The 18,952-nt window shown below is 38.0% G+C and overlaps 2 long non-coding RNA genes across 3 annotated transcripts; both read left to right on the top strand.

Annotated features, from left to right (window-relative positions):
* The first annotated feature begins 8,755 nt into the window (after positions 1-8,755).
* LOC134646184 (uncharacterized) lies at positions 8,756-9,416 on the top strand. The gene is made up of 3 exons (XR_010096620.1): positions 8,756-8,827; positions 8,923-9,240; positions 9,326-9,416. It is a non-coding gene; the product is annotated as an uncharacterized LOC134646184 (long non-coding RNA).
* A 4,792-nt stretch (positions 9,417-14,208) lies between these two features.
* LOC134646292 (uncharacterized) lies at positions 14,209-18,644 on the top strand. Of its 2 annotated transcripts, none has more exons than XR_010096651.1 (5): positions 14,209-14,552; positions 15,684-15,787; positions 16,538-16,695; positions 17,129-17,175; positions 18,090-18,644. It is a non-coding gene; the product is annotated as an uncharacterized LOC134646292 (long non-coding RNA). The 2 variants fall into 2 exon arrangements; XR_010096650.1 differs by having other exon boundaries at positions 15,684-15,794.
* The last annotated feature ends 308 nt before the right edge of the window (positions 18,645-18,952 follow it).

Here is an 18,952-nt window from a genome sequence, read left to right as displayed (position 1 = left end):
AGTTCTTTCATTTGGCTTGTGTTTTTAGTACCTCCTTGGATTGGCAGTGTTCATTGTTTTTGCAGTTTGCTTTTACTCACCTGGACACTGGTCATCCTCTGAAAAACCCTGGCTGCTGGTTGCACCCACAGGCTCATAACTCTTCCCCTGCCTGCCCCTCCTGCTACATTTTTCCCAGATCGCTGGACCATTCAGGTTGGACTTACGGATCCAACCTGAATTCATTCATTCAGGATGCCCACTCAGCCAAGCATTGCTACCTCCCCAAGACGTTCTCCACCAGCCTGCAAAGAGAGCCATAACAGATCTAAGGCTACGTTCACACTGCAGGTCTTAATACTCAATTCCGATTTTTTGATCAAATCTGATTTTTTTGTCTGCTTGTTCACACTACAAATAAAACGTAACAGCAAACACGCTCTAGTGTGAACCCTCAAAGCGGCCCGCATGCGCAAAAGAAGACGTCACACACAGCGCGCTCTGTTTAGACCCAGACCAAACAGTATTGTTTGACTGATGGCCCTTAATATAAAGACTTGTTTGGGACTTTACGTTTCCCAATTTTGCTTTAAGTTGTAAAGTTATTTTGTTATTTACATATGGCCTAATAATGATCCTTATTGCTGTTTTAGAGGAGCGGTGCTTCAAAGGATAGTAGCAGATTTCTGTCAGAATCTGCAGATTATACAGTACAAATAAAATGTTCACGTTTCTCCAGCGTTGTCTTCCCAACAGTTTCACTAACATCTACACGGGATGGCCAGGAAGCGTTCACGATGTCTTCTTGGGCGCTTCTCCGGCGCTAATAATTGGCGTCTGTCTTGTGTCAGTGACGTAAAAGATTGATTTAATGTGTGACCTGACATGACCATTCAAACAGCAGTCGCTTTCTAAAACATCAGATATGTATCGTATTCAGTACGACATACAAAAGTGACCCAGATCGGATTTGAAAATATTGGATTTGTGCTGTTCACACTGTCATACCATGATCAGATATGGGTCGCATAGGGTCAAAAAAGTCCGATTTGATGTGCTTTCGCCTGCAGTGTAAACGTAGCCTAACTGTCATATTGTCACACGTCTCCAGTTTCCTTCTAATTATTGTCTCACCCTGTTTCAGTGACCCATGCTAGAGTTTCCATGCATCATGTGCACTTCCCTTGTGTCTAGTTTTTCACCTGAGTATTCCCACACACATTCCCTCTTGTGTGCAGTTTTGTGTGTGTTTTTGTAAATAAAGTCTTGTTAAACTTGAGTCCTGCTGTGTGTGTCTGTATCTGTCCTTGGCTTCATGTTGCATACTAGCCTCTGGGCCTGCTTTGACATCAGGTCTCATATATTCAGGTATCTGAAACACCCTGGAGAGCACTAAGATTTCATTTTTGGTCACTGCTTTTACTCTCCAAAAAATTATGATGAGGACACTGAAGCAGGATCCAGTCCAGGATCAGTTTCCCTCTCAGTCAGGAGGAGAGATCAAATGATTTTTGTCACGTTATAGGTAGCTCTCTCTTTCACCACAGGGTGGCACTGCTTGTTGTAAAAACGACAAACAAACCACTCAGTATATGGACAGGCTGAATTTAATCTATGATGTCTAAGCAGATCCTCTTAGACATTGTTGCTGACATTATCAGTTAGAGCCTGAAAGGTGTTGATAAAGTTTAGTTATTTGGCTCTCAAAATCTTCACATTTTCACCAGAAAGTCGCTACACAACAACAGTTTGTTCAAACTCACACAGTCCTGAGATGAAATGTCATCAGCCAGGTGCTAATGAATATACCTGTCTCTTAATGAAAAACAAACTGACATTAACAATGGCTACAATCTGTTTTGAGTCATGTGACAGTGAACTATTGATTATGACATATCTAATTGTGTTCTATGAAAATGACCTGCTGTTGTTAAACATTTAGGTTTTGCATTTCCTGTGGTCACAATAATATTTAGAGTTTGTTAAGAACCAGCTCTCATGTGGTAATGGACTTGAAACAGTTGGATATAACTGTTATTGTTGGTCACTGCTTTTATTCTGCAGAAGAATGTTGATGAGGACACTGAATCAGTTTCCACCTAATTCAGGAGAAGACGTCAGAAGATCTTTGTCATCTTTAACACTCTCACATGCCTCTGCCTTATTTTCTTTCTTAGAGTCACCAACAATTCTTATTTTATCCTCTTTTGTCTTTATAGGCAGCTCTCTCACAAGCACAGGGTGGCACTGCTCACTGTACAAACAACAAACAGAGCAGTCACTCAGTATATGGAGAGACTGAATTTAATGTACGGTCACTTCTGAGCTGATGAGTCTTCCAGTTAAACAGAGACATGGATGTTTTTCAACTTCAGAGGGAGGACAAGAAGGCGACTATTGCCTCTTCAGCTCAGAAACACAGCTCTGTCTGTGAGCACAGCAGTTCCAACCACTCCAGTCAAATCCCTCTGTTCACAAGGAGCAGCCAGCTAGAAGACATTTTGGATTTAAGGACTGGAAAAAGTTTTGTTTTTGGCCAATGGGTTTACTTTACCAAGAAGATCATCACGTATTGGTCCATTTGATTGATCTTTGTTGTTATTACTTATTTTATTTTATTTTTGGTTGTTACAGACGGGACAGACATGGCTGGGGGCAGTAGCGGTTTTAGATACGGGCGACACGGGCGGTTGCCCGGGGCGGCATCGTGGTGGGGGGCGGCATCACGGGCATAGGCAAAAAAAAAAAAAAAAAAAATTGCTCATACTCATGCTGCCCCGACATCAGTCAGCGCATATTGGGAATGGCATAGGCACCGATCGGTTTTCTATCGCCCATTTGCTGGGAGTAAGGGCGCCCCCCGTTTGCGAGGTGCACCTGCTGCTTGCGGCACAGGGAGGAGAGGGCGGGGCGGCGGGGGATTCTCTGGCTGCCTGGAGCAGCATCTAATAACCAACTCGCAAAATAAAACAAAAAAACAAACCAACAAACACAAAAACACCAGACATCATGATACAGACTTATAATTTGCACCGATGTTTTTTCGAAATTCTATACGCGGTAAGTGAGCGCGAGAGCCCTCGCTGCGCCTGCTTGCTGCTGAAGTCAAAGTAAACTTTATTGTCATCTCCGCTACATACAGTCCAGTATATAGAGAGACGAGATGACGAGGCTCCAGTTACAGCAGTGCAAGTAAACAAACAATAAATATAAGAAGATTAAGAAAATAAATCTACACTTTAGGACTAGGGGTAAAGGGATCAATAACAATTTAAAATTTATAATTTACAGTTTGATGATTTAAAGTCTCACACAACCCGTCGAAAGAGGAGGGGGGCGGCTGCTTCCAAATAGAGCACATTTCATTCATAATGTTGTAAATCCAAGCCCATTATGTATTCATGATTTGAATCCTGGGTTGTGCGAAATCCCAGAAATAAACCTTAGACAAAATGAATCTGTGAACTTAGTTATGTTGTGGTGATCCTCGGGTTGGGGGCTGGGTGTTCATACTGGAGTGCAAAATTAAAACCAATGAAAGATGGACAAGAAAAGTTCAAAGCCATCAGGTGCTCAGTTTAGAAAAAATACAAAAGAAGAGGAGGAGAAACAAGCAAAAGATACAGGTAAGCAGATGTGTCATTGGATAATTGCAGGTCATCCTGAAACAATCAGAATCAGAATACTTTATTAATCCCTAAGGAAATAATGTGAATTACAGTTGCTCCAAAAAGAAATGCTAAAAATAGTAACAGTAACAGACTAAACTCCAAACAATACATTATGTTACAGATTTTAATATTAATTAGTTATTGTCAATTGTTGATTTGTCCTGTTCTCATTGTATGACGAATTATGATGGCTGTTTGGTAACCGATTGCATACTATGCATACTCTCTCTCTCTTCATATGTGTGTGTGTGTGTGTTTCTCTGTTGAATTACGACAACAGTTTTATGTTAATGCACAATCCTTAATATGTTTTGTGTGTGTGTGTTGGGGGGGGGGGGGGGGGGGGGGCAGAGGAAGTGTTCGCCCGGGGCGCCAAACAGGCTAGGACCGCCTCTGGCTGGGGGATAGGAAAGGGAGAAAGAAAGTTGAAAAAAAGAGGGGAAGGGGGACAGTGCGAAAAGGCAGGTCTCCCTCTCTCTCTGTGTACTTCAAGAACAGTTTCCATCTAAAAATCTCTATTCGCTTGCCGTTATATACAGCACTGTTGGCTGCTGTGTTTTTTTGTTGTTGGTTCGTTTCAATACTTTGGTCTCATGGTTCGATATTTTTTCGATACAAAAAAATGTTCATGCCTTTTTTAAGTTATTAAAATTATAAATATTTCTTTTAAGTCAAAAGTAGTTTTTAAATTAAATGTTGCTGAAACAACAAACTAATAAAAAAAATAAATGTATCTGATGGAGAAATCACTCATCTGTGGAAAAGAGAGTTTATTACAGAGAAGCTCTTTCCAAAATAAAAGCTATTTTATAGCAATAAAGTAGCGATTGCCCTGTCTATCTCTTTTGCCTTCTTAGAATCATGTGCTAACGGCTGTCTAAATGACTCAGGTAAAGTTTGTAGCATGCGTGCTTGTTGTTGTTTTTGTCTGCTTCCACTTGTCTGTGCACTAGCGTGATGTCGGCGTAAATGTGCAGTCATATTCGTTGTGTTCCGACCGATGTAATTGAGCATTGCGTGGCACATCCGACATACTGTTGTACTTTTGTCCACGACGCGCTTAAGTAGGGTCATACTTCACATGAAAACCAAAATAGTTTCAAACAGCAGATCTGAATGACGGTTGGTGAGGTTCAATTTCGGGTAGCGTTGAGGCAGTTGCCATGCTAACTTGAGTGAATGCATATGGGCGGCACTCAGTGGATCTGCGCTCGACAATGCAGCCTAGGCAGAGTAATTGAACGCAGATCCACTGAGCCCTCAACACAGGCGGCATCGTCAGAAGAAAAGTTGATCAAATAAATTAAAAATTTTGTACCGTTCAATACATATGTGTACCGAACTGAAAGCACTGTATCTCAGGTTCAATACAGATACATGTATTGTTGCACCCCTAATATATATATATATATATATATATATATATATATATATATATATATATATATATATATATATATACATATATATATATATACATGTAGAGTCTTGGAGTGCTTTGCCTGGAGTGTGTGAGCCTCATGAGCTTGAGTCCTGGGTGGAAGCTCAGTTGGGGCTTGTTGTCCTAGCAGGTTGACAATTGGCTTGTTGTCAGTCTCCCAATGAGAAAATCTTTAAATCTTTCGGATCCCCACGTTAGTCCAAGCGCCTCCTTCTCCTCCACTATGTGCAAATCTCTGATAATCTTGTTCACCTTTGCATAATGTTTCTCTGCACATACCCAACACATCAAGTGGAGTACCACCTTGTCCAAACAATGGTCTATCTGGTTTACATAACTCTGTCACATTTTGATGAATGCAGTAATACATCTGGGCTGGGATAACAGAGACGTCAGCTCCTGTGTCTATCTTAAATCTAACAATCTAACAGTAAGGTCTGCCAGGCCTGATGAACCGCTTTCTCCAGCGTCAAATCCTTGTCTGTTTGAAGTCTCTCCGCTAAGCTGATGTCCCTCAGTCCCACGACAAGGCGTTCTGTTATACAGTGCACCATAACTGCAGTTTTCAGCCAAAGCATAAAGTGCGGTGACAAACGAGTCAACAGTCTTATTCACTTGCTGTGTCCTTTTTTTAAACCTGGCTCTCTCATAAATAATGTTTTTCCTGGGAACAAAATTAAAATGCTTAAAATGCTTTTTATTAAATTAAAAAGTTTAAAATGCTGACAGTAAACACATTACTTTCTGATACTAAGAGTTAAAAGATGCAGCAATTGCTCTAAGACTGTATAAATATAACAGGCTCGGTGCTGGATGTAATAGTCTAAACTGCTTCAAGCTTTATTTGTGAACAGCACAGTAGCTTACAAAAAATTAGTGTTGGGATTTATTTTTATCTGTAAGGCTAATATCTCATAATTAGAATCAAACATTTGTGTGGGGTTTTTTTGCACACAGTGTATTGTACAGAAGTAGATCGTTATTCTGATACTAACAAACACAAGACCAAGACCCTTCACAGGAATGGCGCCTCGGTCATAAATCTGCTCTTATGGAATGCACTCAACTCCATCTTTATGCCGTTCTGACAGAAGGTGAGAAGTGATTGCCATGGTGATGGGTGAAGTGGACACAAAGCTGCAGAAGAATAAACCTGAGGCGACATCAGACCTAAGGCCACCCTAAACTGTTTTCACCAATAACCTTACTGTCCGGTTTATCACCACATAATAAAAAGCATTTACTTTCTGGGTGTGGAGTTGTTTGTTCGGTAAAACTTAAGTTGTGAGAAACCAACTGGTGAGGCTATCGGGAGCGAAAATTATTTTGAGCTGTGGTGTTTATGAATATTAGATTTTTACATTTTAAAAGTTGAAGTTTCGAGTTGAAAAAGAAAGAATAGCATTTCTAATAAGCTCTCCACGTTGGTAAGATTAGTCCAGCCAAGGCAGTGAACAAGGGATTGATTGCTTGACTTGCAGTTAGAAGATAAAAAACGGTATAGCAGCCCGTTAAAAGAAAAATCTGGTATAGCAGGCTGTTGAAAGAAAAAAAAAGGTATAGAAGCCTGTTTGAGAAGTGTTTTTGAAAAAGTGTTTAAAAGTCTTTAAAGTCCTTAAAGTTAAGCCTCTTCTTTTTATTTCAAAATTGTTTCTATGACCATTGCTGTTCTCTTTGTTCTCTGTCTTAGTTTGGCATGGCACAACATCTTGTAAATCTGGAAAACAAAATTATAAATAAAAGTAATAAAAGTAACATAGTGAAAATTCTTTGGTAGCACATGCTTTTAAAGCTGTTTAAGGTATACTTTTTTATAAAAGTAGCAAAGTGGGGTAAACATATGTCTTTTGTTGTTCTTTGTTATTTGTTTTGTCTTTCTGACTTTCCTTCTTTTGTCTGTCTAAAGAAATTGTACAACCTCCAGGAAACCTGAATGGAGTAGCAGAAGCAAAGACAAGGAGAAGTAATCAACAAATTCAGCACTATTCAACAAAGTGCGACACCGTGTGTGCAAAAGAGGATATTACAACTTAAAAAAAGTGATTTGTTGCCAACTCATGGTAGGATTGAGGTAAAGTGCTATCTGGCTCCATCCAGTGGAGGAAGGGTGATATTGCAAGTCACTCACTATCCCTGGTGGACACAGGTACAACTGAAAAACAAGAAAAAATAATAAACAGAATTTATACCCATTTCAATCTCTACTTTTCTCCTCAGACAACGTATGAGGTGTCTGTATGGTGTAGCTCGTCTGGTCTGTATCTAGACAATCCAGGCTGCACCCACCTGCTAAACAGGTGGAGGCTCACCAGGACATCCAGAAATCACTGCCAAGTTCCCGGCCTCCTCTTGACCTGTCTACATCTCAGCAGACAGGGTCTCTCCCAGAGGGGAGGGCTGTGACCCACCGATGCCCCTGTCAGACCCCATCCTTTGGGAAACCCTCTACAGAGGAACCGTGAGAACAAGGAACTTGCAAGTTCTCCACTCAGGCACTGTTCATACCTGCTCTGTAGGAAGTTCATGTAGGAAGTCAGAAGCACGGTGGGAGCGTCGGCGGGCGGAAGGCGGTGTCTTAGTGCCTCTCCCCTTCTTAAATTTCGAAGAAAAAAAAATCAATTTAGGTCACAACAGTTTAAGCAAATTGAAAGAAAGCAAGTGGACTTCTTTAAATGTCTCCAAGACGGTTGTCCTCTGATCCAAGGGGCTTCTTGTCCAGTTGCTTTGTTACCAAGAGATTTTGGCTGTAGAAGTATTAATAAACAGTGCTACACCTTCTAAAGAGAAAAAAAGTTATGTTTGTGATGTTCAATATATCTGTGTAATGTTTATAATGTTTAAAGGACTATAACGTATATATATCTGTAATCCATCCTGACACTATAATGTTTAAAGTGTAACAATTATGTGAAATTTGACTCTGACACCTTTGAAATGTGTGAATTTCCTGTTGATGCTCTTTCTTTGCAGTTAAGGCAGTAAGACCATGTGTGTGGTCTTTGTGGTGGTTATGGACCTTTGCTCTGCACATGAGGTGGATAGATAAATTCACAGATTTTTTTTTATGTCACAGTTCAAAAATTAAACCCTAAACTGGATAAGTGGAAGAAAAAAGATGGAGATGCCTCTAGATACTATTTTTAACAGCAGTTTTTGTTTTTTTTTGTTTTTTTTAACAAATCTTCATTCTTTTATGAATCAACAATGGCTAAGTTAAAGTGGAAGTTTGTAGTAAAAATGTCATGAGGCAGAATAAGTGCAAGAATTAGTGGCTTTGTTGCAAACTGAGCAATATAAGAAAAATCATTGTAACACCCAGAATTTATAAGAATCATTGAGTCTGCAAAATGTCCCTGCTTCTTTTCAACGTGCATCTGATAAAATTATATATATACTATAAATGTATTCCCAGTGGATTTTATTTTATTATTTTTTTAATGTAATAAAAAACAACAAAGTCTGTCTTTTTGTGTTGACATGAAACATTGCCTATGTTACTTCCACATACATTATTATTTAAAGCTAAGGTCAATCACCTACATGTAAACGTTAGTTATCTGCTTAGCAACAGAGCAACTAACCACTTCCTTTTTTTTCAGCAGCTCCTCGGGTGCAAATAAAGCCGACGGTGAAGTTCAGGTCTGTTTCTATCTCTCTCTGGTGGTCATGACATTCAAGCTAAATCAAGCAACACTGCTCTTCATTCAGCTATTAGTGATATGGCATATTTTTGCAGGTAAAGAGCACATTTTGGGTTGTGATTCATCTTTCTTATCCAAATTAAAACCAGATATAATCATTTAATGATACACTGTTCCCTTTAAATTTCAGAGTTTGCTGAAGAAGGAAACAGAGCTGTGTTTGCATCCATAGGACACTCAGTGACATTAACTTGCAACATATCCAAAAACAATGCAACACTAATCACCTGGACCAACAACAGATCTGTTTTTCAATATTCTATTGCGCTAAATCGCAAGTTTTCAAATTTCTCATTGTATAGGCTGAAAATAAATCATGAGTTCCCTACAAAGCTGATTATTTTGAGTGCTCAATCTGAAGATGAAGGACTTTATAAATGTAGCATAACAGACAAAAGTGGCCTAAACAGCATTACATGGAATTTAACTGTTTCTGAGAACCCAGAAGGTAGGTAGAGAAAAAAGGCAGATGAATCACTTCTAGTAAAGGTCAAACAAGCCATTTAAATTAATTCACTGCAGATTTTATACAGAATCCACTTCATCAAAGACTTTTCTACACATACTCCCACCTGCAATTGGATTCCTTCTATGTGGCACCATGCTAGCCTTCTTCTTCTGTAGGTGAGTAAAACCTTTTTCGTAATGAATGGATGAACATCTCTCTTTTCTATACTGTTGTAGAATTGTTGTCAGTACAAGTGAGTATTTTTCATGTTGACCATGCAGTTCAGTTTTATTCATACGGCCAAGTTTTGAAATATCTGAAGGTTCTAAAATGATCTGTGTGGCTCATATCATGGTTTTTGTTGATTGGAAGATCACTTTTGGCTAGCAAGTTTTAAAATAACAAAGAACAGGCCTTCAGTACTGGTCTCAGGGCTTATGTGATGTTTCAGTCCTGGGCAGGTTGTTTTAATGATGTGTCTCAGTAATGTCTATCAGACTTTCATTGTGTGAAATAAGTCACATTGTTATTAAATGTACAATGTAACAAAAACAGAATGTTGCAAACATTTTTCAGTTTATTCAGAAACAACATAAATAAAGTAGATTTTAAGTCAATCTACTTAAAAATATAAAACGGCATTTGCTTTAGTGTCTGTGCTCATATATTTTATTTAGTGTTTAAGTATTAAGGTTTGATAGCCAGTCCTACAAAAAACTGGGATTTTTACTCAATAGATTCAAACAATACCAACATAAAGTTCACATTCAATAAAAAAAATCACACAATTGAAGAAAAAAGTAAAAACTTGTGCATGTTGTTTGGTGCTGCAGTTTTGACACAGTAAACAAAGGACCTGACATGCTAATATGTTCCAGGGCCACACATGTATCTCTGCTTTGACTCCGAGTCGATGCATAAACATGAGAAATGTTGAGAATGGGTTGGTATGTGAATGTACAGATTGAATTGTTATGATAAAGTAGCACAAACAGAGTTACTGGGATAAAAAGTTATAGCGCAATATTCCAAAATTTAATCCTAATACTGCAATAACCACAAAAATAACAATGCTTTAAGAACTATCACACATAATTGTATTAAAACATACAGTAAATATACTGTAAAATGGTTTAAATTTGTTTTCATCACCAGAACAATTTGCACATTTCCCATTGCTATCAACTGTCCATTTGTGTTGCGTGTGAATATGTTTCATTCAAATCAACAATAATGAAAGAAGTAATATAAAGAGGATTTCTTCGTGTTTCTTATGGTCACGTTAAAGTCTACAGTATTTTGGAACCTAGGCTCATATACTGAGGTGCTTGAAGTACCTGGACATACAAAGATTAGAGGTGTTATCTTTTTAACTTTTCAGAAAAGTTATGATGAGGACACCAAATCTGAATCCAGTCAAAAATAGTCCTCAGTCAGGAGAAGAGGTCAGAAGAACTTTGTCATCTTTAACACTCACATATTTCTGCTTAATTTTCTAGCTTTCATTTTTACTTTCTGTCTTTATAGGCAGCTCTCGCTCAACCACAAGGTGCCAATCGTCACTGTGAATGTAGCAAGCGGAGGAGTCAGTATATGGAGAGGTTGAATTCAATCTATGATCACTTCTGAGCTTATAAGCCTTCCAGTCACAGGGAATAAGGGTACAACAGGGCTGCTACAGCATCTTCAACTGAGACACACAGCTCTGGCTGGGAGCACAGCAGTTCCAGTCATTCACAACACTTTGTTTAAATGAAGCAGTCAATTAAAAAAAAGTAAGAATAAAGGGAGAGGGGAAGGGGATTAAACATAATGTTTCAGAGACAGGATAAAGTGCCTGCACTAAAACCCATTATTAGATAATGATTATCTGAAACTGAATCAGACTTTAGAGGCAGATGTCTTTAATAAGAAGAGTATTTGAGAGTAGTGACTTTGAATTATTTTTTTTAACTATTAACTTTTTTTTAACTAAGCTCACTAAAGCATTTTCTTTCAAATACTCATCTCATGCATATGGAATATTCTCAGAAAACCAGATGCTTTGCCACTTTTTTGAGTAGAAGTATATGGATTATGTCGGTCTCATTATGTTCTCTTTTTTGTATTTGAAATCAAATAGTTTTAATTCATTAATGTTACATTCCTCCGCAGTCTTCTTTATATGTTGTTCAATTAAAATTCAGTTTGGTTTATATAGTGCCAAATCGAAGAACAGTGGCCTCAGGGACTCAATATTTTAAGGTAAAGACCTACAATAATACAGAGAAAATCCCAGCAATCATACGTCCCATTATGAGCCAAGAGTTGGCAACAGTGGAAAGGAAAAACTCCCTTTTAACAGGAAATAACCTCTGCAAGAACCAGGATCAAGGAGGGGCAATCATCTGCCACGACTGGTTGGGGGTGAGGGGAGGGAGACAGGACAAAGACATGCGGTGGTAGAGAGTCAGAGATTAATAATAACTAATGGTTAAATGCAGAGTGGTGTCATTGGTCCAGGTTTTTTTTATTGATGTCAGGATTTCTTGAAATGGTTTGAAAGTGTCTTGTCATTATAACTTATTTAAACTTGTTTGTTCAAACCCTTCTCATATAGCATTCAGCAGAATACTATATGCTTATTAAACGTTGCAATACAGGCATACACCGAAAGCATCCTGCAGTATTTTAATTTCACTTTTCATGCAAAACTGAAATAATTTTCTTTAATAAGAATGAATTGTTTAATCTACGTTCTTGTTTAATGGAATGATTTTATAATTTAAATATTATATTAATTATGTTTTAAATTTCCATATGCTTAAACAGAATGCACCCTCAAACAAATGGCGTCTTTTCATCTGCAAGTAACCACTTCCTTTTATTGTCACTACCTTGACAAAGATATGTGCAAGTAGTGGTTATGCTTCACTTTATCTGTCTGTATCAATCAGCTGTGCTCTTTATTCTACTAGCTGTGTGCAATTGCCTGACTGCTCCAACACAAGACTGTTTTAAAGCATATTTTCTCTGAGTTTTTTTATTGTTTCCAAAGGAAGATCTGTTTTGTAGATGTGTTTTTCCACTTAATTTAAAAAAAAAAAAAAAAAATATATATATATATATATATATATATATATATATATATATATATATATATATATATATATATATATATATATAACATTTTAAAGCCTGTAATTTACAGTACACACTGTAAATGACTAATAAAATGATTGCATAGTAACACCAGGTGACAAATGGTAAAAGAAAATGATATTTTTGTGTCCTGAGTCTCTTCTCTTTAATGTGTACTGATAATGTGGACCGTTTGTCTCTGACACCTTTGAAAAATGTGGGTTTCCTGTTCTTTGCAGCCAAGTCTGTAAGACCCTGTGTGTAGACATAAATAAAGGAAATATCATGTGGTGATAGTAGACTCTTCTACACATTTTTTCCAAATAGAATGGTGTAAATCGTAATACATAATTTTCTACCTAATGAGTGATTATAGGAGCTAAAGAGACATTTCCTTACTTTAAACCTGCAGTAGAGCAGAGTGCACTGCAATGTCTCATTCGCCACAAGACCACGGTGATGGAAATTATGGTTACCCGCACCACTCTGCTGGTCATCATATTTTCCTTCATCGTTATGTCACCTGTCTTTGCGGCTTAGATACCACAGTGTGTTAACTTGTTCAAGGGAATTTTGCATTTACAAAAAACATAATGTACTTTCTCTGTATGTAGGTGGAACACCGTGTAACTACGCAGCGCTAAGCATACAGGAACTCTACCAAGAAAAGCATTGCCAGGACACTGAATACATGACAAAAACAATACAAAAACATGTGTCTTGTATACACAGAGCAGTAGAGACTTGAAGAGTAAGGTGAAGCAAATTAAGTTAGTGACTCAACTGAAAAGAGCAAAAGTACAGGAATAAACTTTAGTTGGACATATCTCCAGAAAATCTCCACTGACTTTTATTTTCACTTTGTATCTTTATCAGCAACTCACTCTCAACCACAGGATGGCACTGTTTAATGTAAATATAACAACCACAGGAGGCAGTGTATGATTGTGTTCATTCAGTCTATGAGCGCACACGGTAAAAAGGGATTTGTTGACGCAACTTGACTCAGTCAAGTGATTTTGTTGCTTTGACTGAATTAAGTTATAGCTTTGTAAAGCTTCAAATTAACTACACTTAAACAAATTAGTTGATACTATAAGCATTTTATTGATTTAATTTGCTGTATAACATAATTTGGATTGAACTATATTAGTTAGAAGAACTCACAACATGTCAGCTGAACTCAATTTATCAAGTTTTTTTTTTAAATGTGAACCAATCTGGCTGCACATAAAATACTTTAAAAAACCTAACAACATATATTACCAAGATATGGTTTAGTTTTTTAAAGTTTCTTTCGGAACACTCAGTGCAATGACTCCCAGCTAGGTGAGTGGCTCCAGCAGATCCCAGGAACAACATCAGAGATCTCTGTCCAGAAGAGCGCAGTCCTAGGAACAGCAAAGATACTGCTCAGGACCAATGTTCCCTCTAAGCTGTGCACGTGCGCAATTGCGCACTGCTGGCACGGTGTCTGCGCACAGAAAATCTGCATTGCGCACAGAAAAAAAATCTAACCTGAATTGAAATTAACATTAATACTTTAACAATTCTGTTTTGCAGTGTTAGTCAGTAATTGACTGGCTGCTCCCGTATGGGATTAGACAACACGTTCTCACTCCCAACTCGTCAAATGTGTGACGCATGGTCAGGCTCCCTCTGCTTCACTTATCGACGCGCAGGGTACCCCCCTCGCGTCGAGAATTGACGTGCAGGGTCCTCCTATTGAAAACTATGCTGCTCCCTAATCGTTGTTTATTGACGACAAGAGATTTCCGCGGAAGAGCCTGTTGTTCGTATATTTATACATTTCCGAAATCACATTGTAGTGACGTGTACTGAACACAATATATTATATAATGTAAGCAACTACCTGAGAAACAGCAGATACAGCAGATAAATTAATTATAGGCCATTACTTTTGTATCGTTTATTGCATTTATGGAGGGAGAGGTGTATGCTGGGTAATGGCACAGCTAGCGACCGGGTGACTTTATTCACCCGCTTCGGCTGTTATCAGTCCATACAATGGGCGTTATTAGCAGACATCAGTCCCATAGATGTGGGCCATCCACCTGCTAGATTGTTCAGAAGGTTGTTATCATCCATCCAGATGGAGGATCACTGACAGGAGCGTGGAAGATTCCAGAATCCACTCTGGCTGGAATCCGGTGGATACAGCAGTGTTACAGGTAAGACCATTTAAACGGACAGCATTTATAGAATGACTATTAAAAGTCAGCGAGTGTCAATAATGTTAATGTGGTTATGTTAGTAATACAGCGAGTGCTAATATAACAGCTTTAAGATGCATTTGTAGATATTATTACGTGTTTTACCGTCTTTATGGTGCTAGCTTAAAGTTACGGTGTAAACGTTAGCTTATATTGTAGTAAAGCTGTTACTGTTTAAACGATGTTAGCACAGAAATATTAGCTTCTGTCATGACTGATGAAGTTACTAGTTAATAAAGTTTCCAGTAAAGTGATTAATCGCAGCCACAGATTGACAGTAAATATCCAGATTAGCTTCAATGCATCTGTAATAAATATGTGCAAGTTTCAGTGCTTCGTTTAAACTGTATGATACTTGTACTGACCCAGGGTCAGTGTAAAATACAATCCTAGCTGTGTGAACAAAGCCTGGCTCTTTTAATCCTGCATGACAAACCTCAGGATGCAGGTTATTATTACTCTTTCCTGCTGGCACACCTGTCACACCTGAGAGTCAGCTAGAAACTTACAGTGACGTGGAAAATCATGCAAAGACTGCCAGACTCTGTAATACTGTAAATGATCAGTGACTCAGGTTAACAGTAAACTTTAAACAGTACCTCTGTGTCTCTGTGTGTGCTGAACATTTAGGATTGAGTCAGGCTGCATTGACTGTGGGACTTTTCTGTGTTAAAAGCAGGTTGAAGACGGCTCAGAAACATTTGAAGATTAAAATTTAGCATTATGGCTGGTGGTGGTTTGTAAAGCTTCTACTCAGCTGTATTTTTGTTACTAATTTATGTTTGTTGTTGTTTAACACAGATTTCAGAAGAGCGAAGATGAGCACTGTTGCTTCATCCTTAATAGTTTAACTGGATTGGAACTCAAAAAAATCCAGATTCTTCTTCCACAGAAGTTTCATTTGTCAGTGTGGGACTGCTGAGTCACCTGAAGAACTCATTTCATTCATTCTCCACGATGTTGATTTACAGAAATGTTTCACAGGAACTGATTCCTCCCAAAGGGTGAACTAGTGTGTTTCCATAGATTACCTCTGTATGAATGTACTTCTTAAATGAAGGCAAGTGTTTGTCCTTTTTTGTTCCTCAGGTACAGTACGTGATATTAAGGGCAGGCGGTCATCACTGGGGGAAGACAAGAAGCTGACGTACTTCCAAGAGGGAGCTGCAGTGAGGACACAGCCTGTCACTGAGGTCAGAGGTCAGAATCTGAAACAGCTCAGGTTTATATTCTAGGGGTTATAAAAAAAATCGAAATGTATTTATAAAGAAACCTTTAAATAATATTTCAAATAAGAGTCATAATTATGATTATTATTAGAAATATCAAACATTTAAGTGGATTTTCTGTTACACGTATTGTCTTAACTGGCAGCATGTCTTTGTCCTGTATCAGCTGGGATAGGCTTCATCCTCCCACAACCCTGAATTGGATACATGAATTGTATTGAATTGTATCCCAATTATGTAATCTGATCATTTACAAACTCAAGGTATCCAATCAAAATGTAAGTAATAATGATAAAAATGGGAAAGCAGAAATAAGTGTGACATGAATGTAAATGTGTTAGCTGACATAGAGGACAGCTACATGCAGTCTGAAAAACCTTTGTTGTCAAGTTTGCAGGTCCATCAGCACGAGACATTCTTACATAGAAGAGTCTGTTAAAGTCTCTAACTCAGTGAAGCATTATTGGTCCCGTCTGTTTGGATAAATATAGTAAGCTGATGTTTGTCCATTTATTGACACATTTTCTTAAGTGCTTATCCAGTTCAGGATCACAGTGGAGCTGCAGCTGGATATGTTCAGTAAAGAAACCTTACAAAAGTTAACAATAAACCTGCATCTCTGTACGTTGTTGTCCACTGGATGAGAAAATCAAAGTGGAAGACTGTGGAACATGTTAATAAATGTTTGTGTGTTTATGCCTGTGTCTTTCACAGGAGGCGCTGAAAGGTTTCCCTAATAGTTCCTGGTGAATCAAAGCAGAACCATAAAGGTTGCTGGACTGCATGATGGCCTTACCCCTGAGCAGTCATCCTGTTAAAGGAGGAACCAGTTAGAAGCTGTTTTCAAAGTAGCTGAGCAGATTTCATCTCAAGTAAGCGATTAACTGTTTGTTCATTTGTTCTGCCACTTAAAGAGCATTTAAGGACATCTTTTGAGTGTCCAGTTCAATTTATTCTACTGGCTCTCATGATCATTTGTGATTACGGACATATTTTTCATGTTCATCCAGCTATTTAGTCAATTCTATCTATTTAGTAATATCTGTCAGCTATAAAATGTAATATAAATATAAAAATATCTAAATATCTCCTGCCCGTTATATTTTAATGATGTAAGACCAGACGTCTGTTGTCGTGTTACATAAGCATTCCTCACATATCAATGAGATGCTGTACAGTACAATCCTACTGACACAGCAGAGGGATAATAACAGCTATTTAACATCGTTACACGACACATTTGAGCTGCATGATGCAGACAAAGTGACTAAATCATCTTTTTGTGGTTTATTGTCTTCAAACCAGCAGACAAAGAAGATGTTTGGAGAAACTTCAGGCCGTGGACTGACAAGGTATTTTTTTCTTGTTATCAAAAGACATTTGGAGTGACGGCTTCTACAACTGTGCTGATGTGAAGCTTACAGCCTAAGAAATCACAGTGTTGATATTCAGCACAAAGAGAAAAGCTCACTTGTTTGAATTTATTTACAATCATAGTTTTATAAATTCTGACTGTAAACAGCTTTTACAGCTTTGATATTGTTTGACACTCGATATCAGGTATTTGATATTGATACACTGACCAGTGTCAGTTTGACTGTAACACATTCATTATTTAGATCCAACATTTCTAAGAGAAATAACTGAATGTAAAAAAAAATGGCAGCCCTCAGGCCAGGTTTAATTGATAGAGATATATGCATGCATTATGAAATTTATGTATCCCAGATCATTGTTATTCATCTAGTCCTGGCAGACCCACCTCTTCCTCCCAAGTTAATTGCAACCCAAAAGAACTAGTGGGGCTATTTACACACTCACAACCAGTGTGGGGTAAAAAGAGCCACCAAAAACCTGTCAGCCTGCACAGCTACAGATGTGCTAAAAGCTATAAGAGTTAGAAGCTCTGCTTATGGAGAAACTTTCTAAGCCTAACAGGGGACAGGCACTCCTGCCCAAATAACATGATATAACCCCACATACAGCCCAGCCATAAAGTGAACCCAGTCATTTAGTTAAAGACAGCATGGGACCAAATGCATGTAACCAGCCTGCACCAACCTGACATTTCTTCCTCCTGAATTAAATGAATGAATGGATGAAAGTTAAATGACTATAAACCTAAAGCCACTAGTTCCCACACTGGAGTTCCTTGACACTGTGTTAACTGTACTGTAACAGGCTAAGCTACCTGAGAGACTGCATTGAACGATTGTTTCTATCTTAATAGTTTCAGCTCATATGTTCTGCTTTTTCCTTTCAGTAGATCAAAGCAGCTCGTGCTCTGTCTGCTTCCATTTTGATGGCAAGAAGAAGAAGAAGACTTCAGCGAAGTGGCGTTCATGGTCTCAGTGGACAGTCATGGTCACATACTGCATGTGGTTTTAAAAGCAACATGTCTGTTCACCACAACAATCGAGATGTGTAATATCAGTGCAGCTACAGTTTGTTCTTGAACATCAGTTCTGTTTTCTACTTTGACCACTTAGACCAAAAAAGTGTTGTTTTCAGATCACCTGCTCATTTTTTATTACAATTAGTTTCACATAAATGTTAGTGTTTCCTTTATGGTCTTTTAATGCTTACACTACACTGTACACGTCTACATTAGAGACATTTCTGTTACCTATTTATGAGACTGGGCTGTTTGACTCCAATTTGGAAATGGATGCAAAATCACACGGATCGTGCTATTGTTTTTTTTTTTTTAATATGATTCAATTCAATTCAATAAAACTTTATTGATCCTGAAGGTTGACCCCGAGGGAAATTCGGGTTAAGGCCAACACAGGACGTGTCTGACTAAGCAAAGATTAATCTGATCCCATTTCTACCTGTCTCTACTGTTTCAACTGTAACTGTCAGGATATATATTTATTCCAGCTCTCACAGGGCAAAGGAATGACTCAGACTTGTCAAATGTTCTTTGACTTGATAAACAATTTGAAGTTCACAATTTTCTTACAAATAAAACTATAATGACAAACATGAACAGCTGTGCTTATTTCTGAGACATGATTTTTTTTGAATGTGTTCACATTTAGACAGTGTACATCTCTATGCTGAAATTGTAATGGTGAACCTGAGGTGATGGTCAACAGAAGGCAAATATATATAAATATAAAACAA

This window comes from Pelmatolapia mariae, linkage group LG16_19 (genome assembly GCF_036321145.2).
Source record: "Pelmatolapia mariae isolate MD_Pm_ZW linkage group LG16_19, Pm_UMD_F_2, whole genome shotgun sequence".
Taxonomy (NCBI): domain Eukaryota; kingdom Metazoa; phylum Chordata; class Actinopteri; order Cichliformes; family Cichlidae; genus Pelmatolapia; species Pelmatolapia mariae.
This window is presented reverse-complemented; position numbering and strand designations above follow the sequence as displayed.